Below are 16,742 nucleotides of genomic sequence, written 5' to 3'. Positions count from 1 at the left end.
GGACGGTACAGGCTCCCCAGGAGGAGGCCACCATTCCGTCTTCCTGTCACACCCCAGGAAATCCCTTCAGGTGCCCCAAAAGCCTCGCTCTGCGGCCAGCAGGTGGCAGCACCGCCTCCCGTTGTCCTGGTGACTTGTGAGGCCGGCTCATCTGTTTGGGGAAAATCCCATTTGCACCGGAACACGCTGACCTGAACGGTGTGGCCAGCGGCGTCCCCGTCCCGGGATGCACCCAGCTGTGGCATTGCATGCGGGTCACGGAACACGGCCTGACACGCCTGCCCCCCACCACAGCCCGCCACGCAGCAGGCAGCTCCCATGGCGGCGTCATCGCGGGCAGGGCCCCTGGAGCTCGGCTCAGTGCAGCGCGTGTCCGTGCGGCCTCGGCTCTGCTCTGCTGTCCAGTTCTCTGTGTCTGTCACTGTGTCACACCTGGGCGGAGACACACCTTGTTAGAGACACAATAGCCTGATGGGTGGCTCCTCTCTATGTAGTAACCCAGAGGGAGCGGGTGGCCCCTCTCTGGTAATCCCAGGGGTGAGGACCTGGGCTCCCTGCCCCCTGGCAGGTCAGGACGTGGGGTGCTGACGTAGCAGGCCCGGCTGGGGAGCCTGAGGGACGGGCGGGAACGCTCGGCTAGGCAGCCCCTCGCACACAGGAGCCACCCCACCTCCCTGTGCAGACTCCTGGGCCTGGGCCGGGCAGGTCCGGTTTTCCCGGAGGCAGGAGGGGCCCAGGCTGCCCCCAGAGACCGTCACCCGGAGGAAGGTCTGGAGTTGGGGGAGGGACTTGCTTCCCTGCCCTGGACTGGCCTGGGTTCTGGGGCGGGGCAGCGGCCGCGGGGTCAGGAGGTTGCGGGGAGACAGGCCGGCTGTGGGAGCCCCCCACTCTCTGCCGGGCCTCAGTCGGTGAGCGTGATGGTTATCCTGCTCCTCCCGGCTCTCCACGGGGAGCACGCGGTCCGTCGGTGAAATTATTTCTAATATATTTTATCCCAATTTAGCTAACTGTGATCAGCAAACCGTGGCTCTCAAGCCACATGCAGCTCTTTGGCCCCTGAGGGTGGCTCCTCCACAAAACACCACAGCCTGGGCGAGTCTGTGTTGAAGAAGTGGCGTTAGAAGAAGTTTACGTTTAAAAAATGTGGCTCTCCAGAGAAAGGTCCGTCGTTGTGCTGTTGGTGTTTGGCTCTGTGGACGGATGAGTTTGCCGACCACGGCACCAGCTGTAAGTCCCTATTGGGGCCCATGTGGAAGCTGCAGAAGGAAAACGCCGTGGCGATGGGAGGCCTGGGGAGCGGGGGGGCTCGCTGGGGTCAGAGGGCGGGACCAGGTCAGCAGGAGGCTCAGCTCTATGCGGGTTTCTGCCCCCACCTGGGTCTTCAGTATTTAAATGATCACTGCTTCAGCCCTTGTCGGTGTTGTCCAATGGTTAGAGCGCAGGCCCTTGCTCCTAAGGGTCTCGGGTTCGGTTTCCAGTCAAGGGCACACACCTGGGTGGCAGGTTTGATCCCTAGCCGGGTTGGGGCACGTGCAGGACCCAACCCATCGACGTTCCTCACTCACCCAGCCTCCCTCCCTCCCTCCCTCCCTCTGGAAGCAGGGGAGGCGCCCTCAGGGAGGGCTGATTTTCTGGAAGCTGGAAGGGCTCTCTGCGGTGGCTTTCCCCGGGGACTCTCTGCGAGCTCAGGCCCTGGAGCACACCCTCCAGAGCACGCTTCTGCACGCCCTCAGCCGTCCCCCGGCGGGTCCCTCTGAGCTGGTCTCCCTCCGGCCAGCTCCCTGAGGCTCCCGGCCCAGGGGCCCCAGATCGCATGTTGGGGTTCCAGACCAGTTCCCCATCTGTGCAGAGCGGACGTGTCCCTCCGCACCCGGCCAGCAGGTGGCAGCAGCGCCCTGAGTCCAGGAGGAACAGGCAGGAGGAGCGGAGGGCAGGTGGACTCAGGCTGCTGATGGGCTGGTGGTGAGTGAGGAACGGGGACCTTCCCTGTGCTGCCAGGGGGGTCTGAAAGGGAGGCGTGGGGGCCCCAGACTGGGTCAGGGTCAGGGTCAGGGTGAGGTTGCAGGAGGGAGACTTTACTGGCCAAGGCCGATTCCACGGCTGTGGGACCCGGGCAAGCCCTGCGGGCGGCTTCCTAAGCCGGGAGAGGGACACAATGGTCCCGAGCGCCTCCTGGATGATGGCTGAGCCGCGTCTGCTGCTGGCCCAGCGCCCGGTACGGCCCGTTTCCCAGGGGACGGCTCTGGGCGGGTCAGGCGCGGGGAAGCAGGTGGTTGTGGGACCAGCGCTGAGTCAGAGCCCTGGGGATGTGTGTGGGCCACACCCCCTCTGCAGGGAGGACGGGGGTCAGGGGAGGAGCCAGGCCTTCCTCAGAGGCTCCTGTGACGCTGCACCCCCCTTAGTCCTCGGGAGCTGGCGGCCAGGAGGCCCGCTGCTGGGCTGCGTGTCCCGTCAGGAGGCGGGAAGCTGGGCAGACCAGGTGTCAGCGGCACGACTCCATCTCTTCCCTGGGCAGACGACTCGGTCTCTTTCCTTTGGCTTTTTCCATTGATTTTTAGAGAGAGGGGAAGGGTGGGGGGGAGAGAGAGAGATGAGAGAAGAGGGAAGAGGGATAGAAGCATCCATGATGAGAGAGAACCATGCCCCTCACTGGGGATGGAGCCCACAGCCCGGGCCTGTGCCCTGACCGGGAATGGAACCCTGACCTCCTGGTTCACAGGTCGATGCTCAGCCCCTGAGTCCCGCTGCCAGGTGGTTTGTGCCAGTTTTAAGTCCTGTCCAGCAGTGGCCAGCGTTGGAGTCCTGTCTGTAGACCGTCTGTCCCTCTGGGGAGGGAGGGGTGGCCGTCCAGAGGGGCGGGTCCTGGACACCCAGGCCAGGGGGTCTCCTGGGCCTGCCCGCTGGCTCTCAGACCCACCGAGGGCAGAGGGGAGTGAGGTCTGACCAGGGAAGCAGGAGACTGACCTTTGGATGATGATGCAGCCGGCATTTCCCTTCCCTCAGACCACATTCCGTTTGCTCAGACCAGCAGCTTCCCCTTCGGACTGCCCAGGCCCCGGGCCGCCCAGAGAATCCCCCGAGAAAGCCCCTCACGCCCCTCGCCCCCTCCTCTGGGTGCAGCCTCTGGTTCTCCAGTGACCGTGCACCCCCAGCCTCCTGCAGCTGCTGGGAAGCCATGCTCTCCTCTGCCTGGTCCCTGGTCCGAGGCCGTGGGACGGGTGCAGAGGGTGCGGGAGCCGGGCCCGCTGGCCGCTGAGGGGCAGGGACACCGCTGATGAGGGTGAAGAGGGGAGCGGGGCTGCCCCGGGAGGGGGGACGCGGACAGCACAGGAGCCCGTGTCAGAGCGCACACACCTGCCCGGCTCCAGGCCCTTCCCGCCAGGAGGGCGCTCGGCGGGGCCGAGGAGGGAGGCTGGTTTGTGGATGAACAGCAGAGACAGGCCCGTGGGTAGGAGGTTAGAACGGAGCCCTCTGGGGTCGGGAACGGGCCCGTTCGATGTGCACGGTTCCTAAGGGGGAGTGACTGGTTCTGAACAAAAGGCCTCAGAACAGAAGTAAGCCCGAGCGGAGGCACACGGTGAGGCCCAGAGCCGAGGCGCCCTCGGTGTCCCCCAGAGAGGGGGAGCCGGCAGCAAACTGCCCTGCAGGGACACCGTGTTTCCTAAGCCGCCTCCTGTCCTCGCTCAGAGGAGGGAGAGACGGAAAACGCCGACTCCCACTCTGCTGTTCCACGGCTCCGTCTGCACCCGTGCCTGGCCTGCTGCAGACGGTGCAGCCGTGAGCCTCTCCAGGCACAGCCGCGCTGTGGGGTCCGAGGGGAGGTGTCTGCCGGGACGCAGGACCAGGTGACTCAGCTGGGACCCCACTGAGTGCGGCCTCAGTACCTGGAGGGGAAGGGGCTGACTCATGGCTGAAGTTGAGGGCAGGAACCAGGAATGTGATTTCTCTCTTTTTAAGTATCTTTAATTGATTTTCAGAGAGAGGGAGGGAGACGGAGGGACAGGAACATGAATGGGCTGCCTCCTGCACGCCCCCTTCCCGGGATCGAACCCACACCGAGGGCACGTGCCCTGACCAGGAACCGAACCCGAGACCCCTGTGGCGTGGGTCAACGCGCTCGCTCATCGGCTGGAAAGGAATCTGGGCGGCCCGCGGCCCTGGCCCTGGCCCTGCGTCTGCCCTCCCCGGCCGCCTGCTTCCTGTGTCCGAGCTCCGCTCTCTCAGATGTCAGCAGTGCCCTGGGGAGACGGGGCGCCAGAACCCACTGCCAGATGGCACTGCCGGCGTTTTAATCGGCCGCCGTGTCTCGGCCGCCGCGTGCAGAGCCGCGTGCTGTGCACAACAGCCGGGAGACGCCGAGCTTCTCGGGTTTTGAGGTCAGGACTGGGCCCAGAGGCCCCGTGGGACTCCAGGCCCGGGTGCGGGCATGGGGCCTCGGCTCCCGCGGTGCCCGGCTCTCAGAGGCCGGGTCCTGGCACTGCTGTGTGCTGTGTGTGTGTGTGTGTGTGGGGGGGGTTTGAGGCACAGAGAGCCGGAGGGTCTCCGAGGGCCTGTGGGCAGGCTGAGCATTTGTCATTCAGGTTTTCAACCATGAAGTGGTGTCCCATTTTATTTATCGTTATTATTTATATGTTTTTATTGACTTCAGGAAGGGCGAGGGAGCGAGAGAAACATCCATGATGGGACATCATCCTGGATCGGCTGCCTCCTGCACGCCCCCTGCTGGGGATCGAGCCCGAAACCCAGGCCTGTGGCTTGACCAGGAGTTGAACCCTGACCTCTGGGTTCATAGGTCATCGCTCAACCCCTGAGCCAATGCCAGCTGGGCAAAGTGTTACCCCATTTTATTTTTAAAAAACATAGTTTGTTTTTTTTACAGAGAGGAAGGGAGAGGGATAGAGAGTTAGAAACATTGAGAAAGAAATATCGATCAGCTTCCTCCTGCAAACCCACTTGTCCTTGACTGGAATCGAACCTGGGACCCTTCAGCCCACAGGCCAACGCTCCATCCCCGGAGCCACACCGGCCAGGGCTGTTACCCATTTCAAAGATGAGGACACTGAGGTGCAGGACTTAGCTAACCCCAGCAGCGCACCTGAGTGGGTGCATGCGAGTGCCCTGTGTACCTCTGCAGTTCTCGCCGCATCCTGAGGGAGGCGGTGACACTCCGGAGGCAGAGGAGAGCAGGCGGCTCAGGAAGGAGGAGGGGACCTGCTGGGCTCCAGAGCTGGTGTGGTTGGGTTCAAACCAGCCCGTCTAGCCCCAGGGCAGTGACTGCTTTCGGGGTTTCTTTGGAGCCCAAGAGCTTTGCCCCAGGAGATCAGGGGCCACCCGCCTCGTGGCCCTGAGACGGGCTGGGCAGACCGGAGGACGGGCAGTGCGGACCTCCTGATGCCTCACTGTGCACACACGTAGAGACCACGGTGAGGCTCGGACCTCTCCCGGGGGCCTTCCTCCTGCCGGCCACAGCTGTCGTCCCTGCAGACCTGCCCTAAAGGAGGAGCAGGAGCCGGAGGACAGCCGGGGAGGACCCCAGCCCGTGCGACCCTCCCGTAGGCTCAGCCTCCGGGCGAGGATGTCTGACCACAGTCAGAGTTTCGGTCAAACCAGAGACCCATGTGGGTCTGTTGTTTCAGTGGCCAGCCCGGAAAAGCAGCAGCTGCAGCGGCAGCGATGCCGGCTGGCTCAGGACCAGGTGCAATAAGTACTGACCACCTCCGCGCACCCCCCCTATCCCCTTCCCCGTGAAGAGACCTCCAAGAGCCCTCCGCCCTGACCTAACTCCAAGTACCGTGTGTGTGTGTGTGTGTGTGTGTGTGTGCGCGCGCGCGCACGCGTGTTAATCCCCACCTGAGGGTATTTTTCCATTGATTTTTAGAGAGAGTGGGAGAGAGAGGGAAAGAGAAACATCGATGTGAGAGAAACACATCAATTGGTTGCTTCCGACCAGGGCCTGCAACCAATGAATGTACCCTCGAGTGGACTCGAACCCGGGCCCTTTGGTCCGCAGGCCGATGCTCTATCCACGGAGGCACAGTGGCCAGGGCTGTGTGTGTGCTGAGTGCATGGTGCAAGCATTTTATTCAAACATTTCCCCCTTTATTTTCCCATCACCATCCAGCTCCCCCATACTCCTCCACACTCACTCCGCACCCCCCCCCCATCCCACACGGTTGACTGTGTCCAGTTCTTTCTCTTTTTGCTCAGTCACTCTACCCCAACACCCGCTCCTCCCCCACCAGAGCTGTCTGCTTGATCCGAGTCTCTCTCTTGCTTGTTCAGTTTGTTCATTAATTCCGCATGCGAGTGAGATCACTGGTACTTGTCTTACTCCGGCTGGCTTGTCCACTTAGCGTCATGCTCTCCATGGCCGTCCGGGCTGTGGCTGTCGAAAGGGGAACGTTTTCCTCCTTCCTGTGGCCGAGTCCACTCAGCCCAGCCGGCTCTCTGCTCCGGCGTCTGAATTCTCGCAGCAGAACCGAGGACCCGAGGTCCAGCTCTGCAGTCAGCACAACCCCGTGCCGGTCTCAGCGAAGGGCCTGCCCCGCCGTGCCGAGGGAGGCCGGGACCCAGCCACCGCAGACCCCCGGACAGCTCCTGGGTCTGCTTATCCTCGGATTTTTCTTTCCGATAAATATCTGCAGTAAATGGACTTCCTCTTCCTTATGGCTTTCTTAATCCGTTTCTTTTCTCCAGCTTGCTTCCTGTAAGAACCCAGTTTACACTGCATACAGCATGCAGAATGTGCTCGCCTCGGTAAGGCCTACAGGCAAAGGCAGGCGACAGGCAAGTTCTGGGGGGTCAGCAGTCACACGTGGATTGGACTGGACGGTGGGTCCAGAGCACTGCTCTGCGCTCACTTCCAGGACCTGCCTCAGGGGCCTCCAGCTGATGTTTACGAAACAAATGCTATTTAATGTTACTACGTATCAGTTATGTTTCTTTCTAATATATATAAAGTTTATTTTTAAATTGATCTCAGAGGGAGAGGGAGGGAGAGAAACATCAATGATGAGAGATAATCACTGATTGTCTGCCTCCTGCACGCCTCCTACTGGGGATGGAGCCTGCAACCCGGGCAAGTGCCCTGACCGGGAATGGAACCCTGACCTCCTGGCTCATAGGTTGAGCCATGCCTGCCGGGCCCATCACCAGTTGTCTGTCTGTGGATTATGCAAGTCTGTTCTTGGGCTGATCCCTTCACCTTCTCTCCTGGCCCTCCTCCTCCCTCGCCCTGACAGCTGTCAGTCTGTTCCATGGACCCACGCCTGCTTGTTTTTCCTCCAGTCACACGTGTTTTAAGTACTTGGCCATGCTCAGAGCTCTCGCCTCCGAGCTGCTCTGTGACCCGCGGGTTCTGTTTCTGAGGCCAAGCCCCCTGTGAGGCCCTCGGCTGCAGCGGGGAGCGGGACGGACGGGGTCCTGGACCCAGGAGGCATCAGTAAGGGGCAGTTCCCGCTCCTGTGACACCGGGGTGGGTGGGGCCTGGGTCCCTGGCCCTGGACACCGGGAGCTCCCAGGAGCCACAGGCTGGTGCACCGTGTAGCTCAGGAAATGCGCAGAGTGAAACCTGACCGTGCACGGGGCCCCAGGAATAGGTGTGTTGTGTGTGTGTGTGTTCGGGCGGAGCGAAGAGACCAAGGCGGGAGAGCAAACGACTGTTCTGTGTGGCAGGATGATTCTGCAAAATGCAGACTGGACTCCGGGAACAGAGGCCGGGGTGGGGGACACGGATGGAGGGGAGGGGAGGGGCTGGCCTGGGGGGCCGGAGACAGCAGGGGGGAGACCGTGCGGCCGGGGTTTCCGTTGGGATTCACCTGCAGGACAGGCCCGTGCTCAGCGGGTCCCTCCCCACCGGACCGCCCGCGCTCCGGCCTCCACCGGGGTGACCCCCACCCCCGCAGGCGGTTCCTCCCGGAGGGGCGGGGGGCTTCCCTGGAATCGCTGCACCAGCTCGGGGCCCCGCGCCCCGCGATCTCACGGGGCAAACGGCCGGTGCCGCCTTTTGCGGGAGGCCCGGGCGGTGCGAGCCCGCGGGCGCCGCCGCTCCGCCCGGAGGCGAACGCGAGGCCCGAGCCCCCCGCCGCGGCCACGTCCGCGGGCCGGCAGGTGAGCCCGCGGCGGGGGTGGGCTCCGGCCGCCGTGCCCTCCCCGGGGCCCGGCTGGCGCCCACACGCCCGCCATCCCGGAGGCAGCGGCCGGTTTTCTCCCGTGAGAGTCCCGTCACCCCGGCTCCCGCTCGGGTCCGAGCCGCGGAGGCCGGGGAGCCGGTACCGCCGGCCAATCCCGCCGCCGCCGACCGCGCGCGCGCCCAGCGCAGCCCCTCCGCGCGCCTCATAGGCCGGCGCCGCCGGGGGGCTGAGTGGCAGCTGCGCGGGCCAATGGCGGGAGGCGGAGGAGGCCGCTCGGCCCGCCCCCAGCCGCTTTGTTAGGGGCGCCGTGGCCGCCCCCCGCCGGCCGGGCCTCCGGGGCCAGCCCAGCGGCCCGCACGCCGCGCCGCCCGAGCCGCGAGGGTAGGCAGCCCCGGGCGCGCGGCCCCGCTCATCTCCCGCCGCGCGGGCCGGGATGGCAGCCGTGCCGCCAGCGTGCGCCCGCGGTCTGCCTCAGCTCAACTCCGAACACCCCGCTCCCGAGTCACCCGTCGCCGATTGGCCGGCCAGAGGCGGAGCGATGGTCAGGCGAACCAATCGGAGCCCGGTTTCCCACACGCTCCCCTGGCCCCGCCCCCAGGACCGCCCACGGAAGCGGCCTGGCAGCTCCCATTGGTCCGCCCGCTGGAGCCGCGCGCGCCGGGCGGAGCAGCGCCGCCGCCGTCGGGCGCGCGTCTCTGCAGAGCCGGGGTCGCCTCGGTCCCCGTAGCCCCGGGATCCCCGCGTCCCCGCGCGGCGCGGTCCCCGTCGCCGACCTCCGTGACGAGCGTCGCGAGTGAGTACCGCGGGCCGGGCGCGCGGGCCGGCCGGCCGAAGCCACCCCCGGGGGCGGCTGAGGGGATGCCCTGGCCACCGCGCTGCTCCGGGCACGTCCCGACCGCGTCTCCCGCACCCGGGGTTCCGGCGGGTCCTAGCTCCCCCCGCTTGCGCTCGGCTCGCATTGTGTCCGCGCCCGCACGCTGGGGAGGCGGGAGGCGTCTCGGGGGCTCGGGCCGCGCCGAGGGGGACGCGGCCGCGGCGTCCAGGTGGCCGCGCCGAGTGGGAGTGACCGTGTCCGGGCGACGGCGGCCGGTCCCCGGCGGCGGGAGGTCAGCGCGGACCGCGGCGGCGGCGGCTCGGGGTGTCTGTCGGCCGGTTTTCGTCAACTTCGGGGCGGGAGCGCCTGTGCGCGCGGCCGTTGGTGTCTGTCTCCGGCCGGGGCGCCCCGGGCCCGGGGTTCGCGGGCGCCGCCGGGGCGCTCACCGCGGCGGTCGGACACGCGGGGCCGGGGCCCGGAGCCGCCTGCGGGCGGGCGGACAATGACCGGCCGGCGCGGGTCCCGGGGCCCGGGCGGGAGGGGGCTCCACGCGCGATCGCCGGCGCGGCAGCCGGGATGCCGCCGCCCCCCGCCCGGCCGGGCCCGCGGGGGCCGCTTTGTGCACGGGACCGCGCCACGGGGCCAGCGCCGCGCGCCCTCCGAGCCCGGGGAGTGGGTGCGCGCGGCCCGATGACGCCTCCGCCCCGGCCTCCGGGGAGATGCTGAGGGAAAGGCGCCCCGCAGCCCTCCCTTCCTCCCTCCGGTCCTCGCGGCGCCCTCCCTCCGGTGGTCCCTGCGCCCGCGCCGGTCCCTCTCCCATGGGCGCCCGCGCCGGTCCCTCTCCCATGGGCGCCCGCGCCGGTCCCTCTCCCATGGGTGCCCGGGCCCGTCCCTCTCCCATGGGTGGGTGGCCGGTGCGGCCGTCGGAGCGATGCCGGAGCCGCGCTCCCCGCCTCCCGGGCGCTTTCCTCCGCGGCCCCGGACCTGCCCAGGCCGCGCCGAGCCGCCTGCGCCGTGTGCCGGCCGCCGCGGCTTGCAGGACGCGGGAGCCTCCGGGACGCCGGCCAGACCCTGCCGCCGGCCGCCGTGGGGCCCGCGCCCGTGAGCCAGAGCAGCCGGTCCTGGTGTGCTTGGTCCGGGCTGGCTGGAGGCTGGGGACCTGGGCGCCGAGGTCAGACCCGCCCGGGCTCCATCCCCGTGACCCCGGCCCCTCCCGCTGCCCGCCCTCCGCTTCAGCCTGCAGAAGCGTGTGCCGGTGCCGGGGTGTGTGCCCGGTGGGTCTCGGAATAAATACCGAGGCAGAGATTAATTTATCAATCTCAGAGAGGAAGGGAGAGGGAGAAAGAAAGAAACGTCCATGCTGAGAGAGTCAGGGATCGGCTGCCTCCCGCACGCCCCACACTGGGGATGGAGCCACAGCCTGGGCCTGTGCCCCGACCTCCTGGTTCCTAGGTCCACGCTCAGCCACGGAGCCACCCCGGGGCTGGAGGGACTCAGCCGTTCGCCGAGCCCCCACGCCCGTGCTGCTTCCGCTGACAGGCTGCCTCACGGGCCCCAGGCTTAACTGTGTGCCACCCTGTGCCAGCCTAATGGCAGCTCCGTCTGCCCCTTGACTCCCTCTGGGTCCCGGCTGTTTCTCCGCCTTCCTCCTTCCTTCTGGCCCCGCTGCGGCCAGGCCTGGTGGGCGGGCCCGTCCAGGTGGAAGCAGCTGCGGGAGCCAATGGCAGCCGCGCTCTGTGCCTGAGGCCTGGACGGAGGGAGGTTTGAACAAAGAGACACCTGGAGGCGGGGAGGGAGCACTTCCTGGCGGAAGTGGGATCAGAGCCGCTGGAGCTGGGGGGCGGGGGGCTGGGGGTGCTGGCTTCTGGGATATGCTCTTTGCACCCAGTGAGTGCCCCTGCTCCTCGGAGGTCAGAGGTCGGAGGTCGCCTTGGCGCGTTAAACCTGCGTTGCTAAGTAATGTTCAGGCATGGCGGGACAGTGCCTCCGAGGCCGCTGCTGAGTAACGGAGGCGGGAGAGGAGAACTGGTTTCTGGGTGCAGCTTTTCCGGAGTCTGCCGCGTGCCGCTGGCCCCTGTTCAGACTTGCTTTTCCCCTGCGCCTGCCCCGCCAGCTGACTGTCTTCAGGCCGAGAGAAGGCCTTCCCCACAGGAAAAGCAAAGAGGGAACTCCTTAACCGCCATCCGAGAGGTGGCTCAACCCGGCCATCTCCGCTCGCCACCGAGGAAAACTCCTGTTTCAGCACCTCCTGACCGCTGGGGCCATAACACATCCTGTGATTGCAGGCCAACACACACACACACACACACACACACACAGAGACACACTGAGACACACACACACACACACACACAGACACACACACACACACTGAGACACACACACACAGACACACACACACACAGACACACACACTGAGACACACACACACACACACACACTGAGACACACACACACACAGACACACACACACAGACACACACACACACACAGACACACACACACACAGACACACACACACACACACACACTGAGACACACACACACTGCACACACACTGAGACACACACACACACAGACACACACACACTGAGACACACACACACAGACACACACACACTGAGACACACACACAGACACACACACACAGACACACACACACTGAGACACACACACACACAGACACACACACACAGACACACACACACACACACTGAGACACACACACACACAGACACACACACACACACTGAGACACACACACACACAGACACTGAGACACACACACCCACACACACACACTGAGACACACACACACACACAGACACACACACACTGAGACACACACACACAGACACACACACACTGAGACACACACACACACACACACAGACACACACACACAGACACACACACACACACACACACACTGAGACACACACACACACACACACACACAGTGGGCGAGGGCCCTGGCCCCTGTCTGCCCCTGTGTTCCCAGACCTGCCTCCACCCTGGGCATCAGCTCCAGTTCCTGCACTTGTTCTGGGCCCGGCCCTGAGGGGGAAGGAGGCTGCCCGGGCTGTGGGGGAGGAGGCAGGGGCCTAGCCTTGGAAGGAGCGCTGGTTAGGAAACTCAGCCGATATGACAGTTGGACTCCACTCCGGGGCCCATCGGAAGAGGAACAGAGGCTTCCTGCCCGTCCCCAACCGCCCTCCCCGTGGACCTGGAAGGACTGGCAGCCAGGTCCTGTCCTATCACCCCCCTGCCCCCCAAATTCCTGCAGTGCCGCCCGCTGAGCCAAACCCTGGGAGGGGTGGCCAGGGCCTCCGCCTGGCCCCGAGCTCGCTGCCTGAGCGGAGTGTTTTGTGAGATGGCGGTGAGCAGAGGAGCTCAGCGCTGCTTTCCTGCTCAGAGCGAGGAGCGCAGGACCCGCAGGGAAGAGCCTGCCTAAAAGGCAGTGATGACCGAGAGGGGGTGGAGGTGAGGTGGGAGGCAGAGGTGAGGTAAGGGGCGGAATTGGTTCCTGTGGGCCGAGTTCCGCACCCGATGGGATTCCCGCACCTCGGAGGGCCCGGCTTGTCTCCAGCCATTTGGGCTCCGTATGTAAAACGTTCCCCTGGCGTGTGGGCGTGTGGGCGTGTGGGCGTGTGGGCGTGTGTGGGTTTCGCTCACACGTTTTCTTCCTAGATTAACCCGCAGTAGAGCATGTTTCTGAGGTCTGGCTCCTTCCTGCCGTGCAGGGCCAGAAGGAGCAGGTTTGCCCGGCCCCAGCCAGGCTGTGGTGCTGTTCACAGTTCCAGACCTCAGACCTCGTCACGTCTAACAGCCGCTCTGTGTACATAGCAACCCTGCGCTCTGGGAGCGAGGTCTGTCCTCCCGGCCTGCCACGGCTTTTATGTGACAGGAGGAGGCCCCAAGGCAAGGCTCACGCAGCCGGGAACAGGGTGTTTTGAGGATGGAACCATGCGCTGGTGTAAGGAGATACTCCTGTGAGGCGCTGCTCCCTCCCTCTCCCCCCTCCGCCCGCCCCCCTCCCATCCCTCCACGCTCCTGGGCAGCGGGCCTGCCTGTCCCCTGGCCGGGGGCTCAGGAAGAACTTCATAAAGGCCCGGGCTGGGGGACCCCGAGCCTGGGAGCCTGCGGTGCTGTGGGCAATCCTTCCAGACCTGGGTGCTCTGTGTCAGGGAGGAAGGAGGTCCCCCCAGAGGCTGCTTCCTGCCAGCGGGGCCCCCGGTGATGGAGGGGGGCCGGGGCGCTCAGGGTGCTGAACAGAGGGATGATTCAGAGCGTCCGCGGGAGGCGGCCTTCAGCCCGTACTCCGGGCTCTGCCTGCCAAGGCCGCGTCGCCTCCCTCCGTCCCCTCCCTTCGGCTGCTACAAAGTTTCTCTCCGGAGAGGGACAGAAAGACACCCTCCGCACAGGTGCGGGAGGGAGGCCTGGCAGTTTGAACCCCAGCAGAACCAGCGGAATAGGAAGGCCCTTCAGAGAAGCATTGACTGGCTGCCTCAAGCCCGTTCTCGGGGCCAATAATATATATATATTTAAGATATATTTTATTAATTTTTTACAGAGAGGAAGAGAGAGGATAGAGAGTTAGAAACATCGATGAGAGAGACTCATCAATCAACTGCCTCTTGCACACCCCCTACTGGGGATGTGCCTGCAACCAAGGTACATGCCCCTGACCGGAATCGAACCCAGGACCCTTTAGTCTGCAGGCTGACGCTCTATCCACTGAGCCGAACCGGTTTCAGCTAATAAGATATATATTAAAAAAAAGCATGTGCACAGCAGTAATGCACGCATGTTGGCACATGCAGAACAGAGAGTGGGTCAGGGCAGCATGAGTCTGTCCCAGTCACAGCCCCGCCACTGCCCACCACGGCCGGCCACTGCCCGCTCTGGGGACCTCGCTGGTCCCTGTGGTTTGAATCTTCCCGTCTGGAAAGCTGAGATGCCAGGCCACTTGGGGCCGACCTCCTGCTGCAATAAATGGTAGTTCAGCTTGTTGAGCGCCCTCACCTTCCTCCCTCCTTCTCCAGCTTCTGATGATGATACTTATGGCTCATACATTGGTTATTCTTCGGTCTTTTAAAAAATTTTTTTTTTATTGATTTCAGAGAGGAAGGGGGAGAGAGAAATATCTGTAATAAGAGAGAAGCACTGACCGGCTGCCTCCTGCACGCCCCCACTGGGGATCCAGCCCGCACCCCCTTTGGCCTTTCCTCTGCAGCCGATGCTCTGTCCCCTGAGTGCACCAGCTGGGCCACACGTGCTGTTTTAAGCCGATTTCACACAAAAGGCGGAGCCATGCCGTATCCTTAAGGCGGTGAGGGGCTGGCAGTCCTCGGTCAGCTCCGCCAAGGGCCCCGGCGGCATTGGGAAGGGGCCGTGTTGGTGCCGGCGGCCGTGTTGGTGCCGGCGGCTGGGTGTCGGCTTTCTGCTGGTGACAGTTCTGTGTTAAATTAGGACACAGGCTCCTCCCCGGCGGCAGCTTCCTGGCCGGGACGTTGGCAGGGACGGGAGGCGTTTTGGTTGCCACCTGGGATGTCTGCTGGCATCTGTTAGGTACAAGGACACACCTGGCACCTGGTTGGTGAGGCTGCGAGGTGGCTATCACCCAGCACAGAGCAGACGGCCCCAGGCAGAGGGCCGGGCCCGAGGGCAGTGATGCTGAGGGCGCAGACCACACCCACAGGCTAGACCTGTGCGAGGCTTTAAAAAAAAAAATATTTTATTGATCTTTTACAGAGAGGAAGGGAGAGGGATAGAGTGTCAGAAACATCGATGAGAGAGAAACATTCATCAGCTTCCTCCTGTAAAACCCCCCCCCCCGGGGATGTGGCTGCAACCAAGGTATAATACATGCCCTTGCCTGGGATGGAACCTGGGACCCTTCATTCTGCAGGCCGATTCCCTATCCACTGAGCCACACGGTCAAGGCCCCCTGCTGCCCTCCTTCCTCCGAGGCTGTTCAGAGTGAGCAGAGCAGTCAGAGTCCCGGAGGTGCTGGGGACTGCGGTTACTGGGAAGTGAGGTTATCATTCCACTGCAGGAAGTGCCCTTTTCGGGGCGGGTTTCAGGGATGGGTAGTCATCCGGGTGCTTGAGCAGCGACACCTGGCCTGCCCTCACGACCTCACCATCCCTGGCGGATGCAGCCCTCAGTGCTGCTGGGTCACTTCAGGAGGAAGAACACTTGCAGAATGATGGTGACGTCACGCCTCTTAAGCAGTTTATTGAGCATTAAAAATACTTATAGGGCCCGGCCGGCAGGTCTCAGGGTGGAGCATTGAGCTATGAACCAGGAGGTCTGGGTTTGATTCCCGGTCAGGGCACTATCCCCACTGTGGGGCGTGCAGGAGGCAGCCAATCAGTGATTCTCGCTCATCATTGATGTTTTTCTCTCCCTCTCTGAAATCAATACAAATATATTTTAGACATTTACAGAGCCTGGCCTGTGTGGCTCAGCGGTTGAGCATCGAACCAGGAGCCAGCAGCCAGGAGCAAGCAGCCGTGGCTGGGTGGCTCAGTGGATGGAATGTGTCCTTACACTAAAAGGGGCCGGTTCTTGCCCTGGTGGGGTGCATGCAGCAGGCAGCCAGTCCATGTTTCTCTCCAGCTCAGTTGATTTAAATAAAACATCCTTGGGTGAGGATTAAAATTTTAGTTTTCCGAAACTGCTTCCATTTCAGTGCAAGATCTCCTGTGACATTTTAGAAACGTGTTATGATTGCTAGAATAATGAAGAATGACGAAGTCCCTGCGATTAGAAATTAACATTTCAGTTCTGCAATTATATCAATTGAACTTTAACATTTCATTGTAATTAAAGAAATTAAAACCCCGTAACTATGTTTTTCCCTGAACTAAACACTGTCAGGACCTAATGATTTAAAAACGGACTCACACAGTTTACCTGTGGCCTCCCCCCCGCCTCCATCCCACCCGAGAGCTAAAGACTTCATGTGGGATTGACCTGCCGGCACCCTGGCCGGGCCCTCAGCTGTGGGGGCAGAGCTTCCAGATGCCCTGAAAGCAAAGGCGCATGGGGCTGTGCAGGTCCAGCCGCTTCCCCGTAAGCCCCCAAATGGCCTTCTGTTTCTGGGGTCAGGCCTGTGCACTTGACGTGTACAATTTCCGGTTAGTATTTGGGTCTTCTGGCCAAGGACAGAGGTCCAAGCGAATGGCCTCTTCTCTCTCTCTTTTTTCTTTTTAAATATGTCTGTTGATTAAAAAAAATATGTTTTATTGATTTTTTACAGAGATCAGCTGCCTCCTGCACACCCCCCACCTGGGATGTGCCCGCAACCAAGGTCCATGCCCTTGACCGGAATCGAACCCGGGACCTTTCAGTCCGCAGGCCGACGCTCTATCCACTGAGCCACACTGGTTAGGGCTGTTGATTTTCTTTTTGTTAGAGAGAGGAAAAAGGGAGAGAAAGGAACATTGATGTTTTTTTGCCTCCCCTTACGTGCCTGACCAGGCACCGAGCCCACAGCCCCCAGGGCATGGGGTGAAGGGTCACCAGCGGAGCCGGCCTGCCGGATGGACAGCAGGCCCAGGGACAGAGGAGGTGCAGCACCCTCGCAGACAGCTCTGAGTTCTGTTTTCTTAACATTAATCTGAGAGAGGGGGAGAGAGATTGCTGTTCCACTTGTTAATGCATTTGCATGTCATTTGCATGTTGATTCCTGCACGTGCCCTGAGTGGGGATGGAACTGCACTTGGCGGTGGGGCCGCCGCCTCCCTCCCTCATGTCTTCCCGAAGGGGGGGGTCCCGCCCGGCTCCAG

At 63.1% G+C, this 16,742-nt stretch overlaps 1 protein-coding gene across 4 annotated transcripts in view; it reads left to right on the top strand.

The window, feature by feature from the left end:
• Positions 1-8,797: 8,797 nt before the first annotated feature.
• Positions 8,798-16,742, top strand: part of TIAM1 (TIAM Rac1 associated GEF 1) — a 130,312-nt gene continuing 122,367 nt past the window's right edge. The window contains exon 1 of one of the 4 annotated variants that reach the window (XM_045578374.1): positions 8,798-8,925. The gene's annotated coding sequence lies outside the window, so the exon portion shown is untranslated. The remainder of the gene's footprint in view (positions 8,926-16,742) is intronic. The other 3 variants (XM_036429072.2, XM_036429070.2, XM_036429074.2) reach the window with 3 other exon arrangements.

The sequence above is a fragment of the Pipistrellus kuhlii genome, unplaced genomic scaffold (genome assembly GCF_014108245.1).
Source record: "Pipistrellus kuhlii isolate mPipKuh1 unplaced genomic scaffold, mPipKuh1.p scaffold_m20_p_99, whole genome shotgun sequence".
Classification (NCBI taxonomy): domain Eukaryota; kingdom Metazoa; phylum Chordata; class Mammalia; order Chiroptera; family Vespertilionidae; genus Pipistrellus; species Pipistrellus kuhlii.
This window is presented reverse-complemented; position numbering and strand designations above follow the sequence as displayed.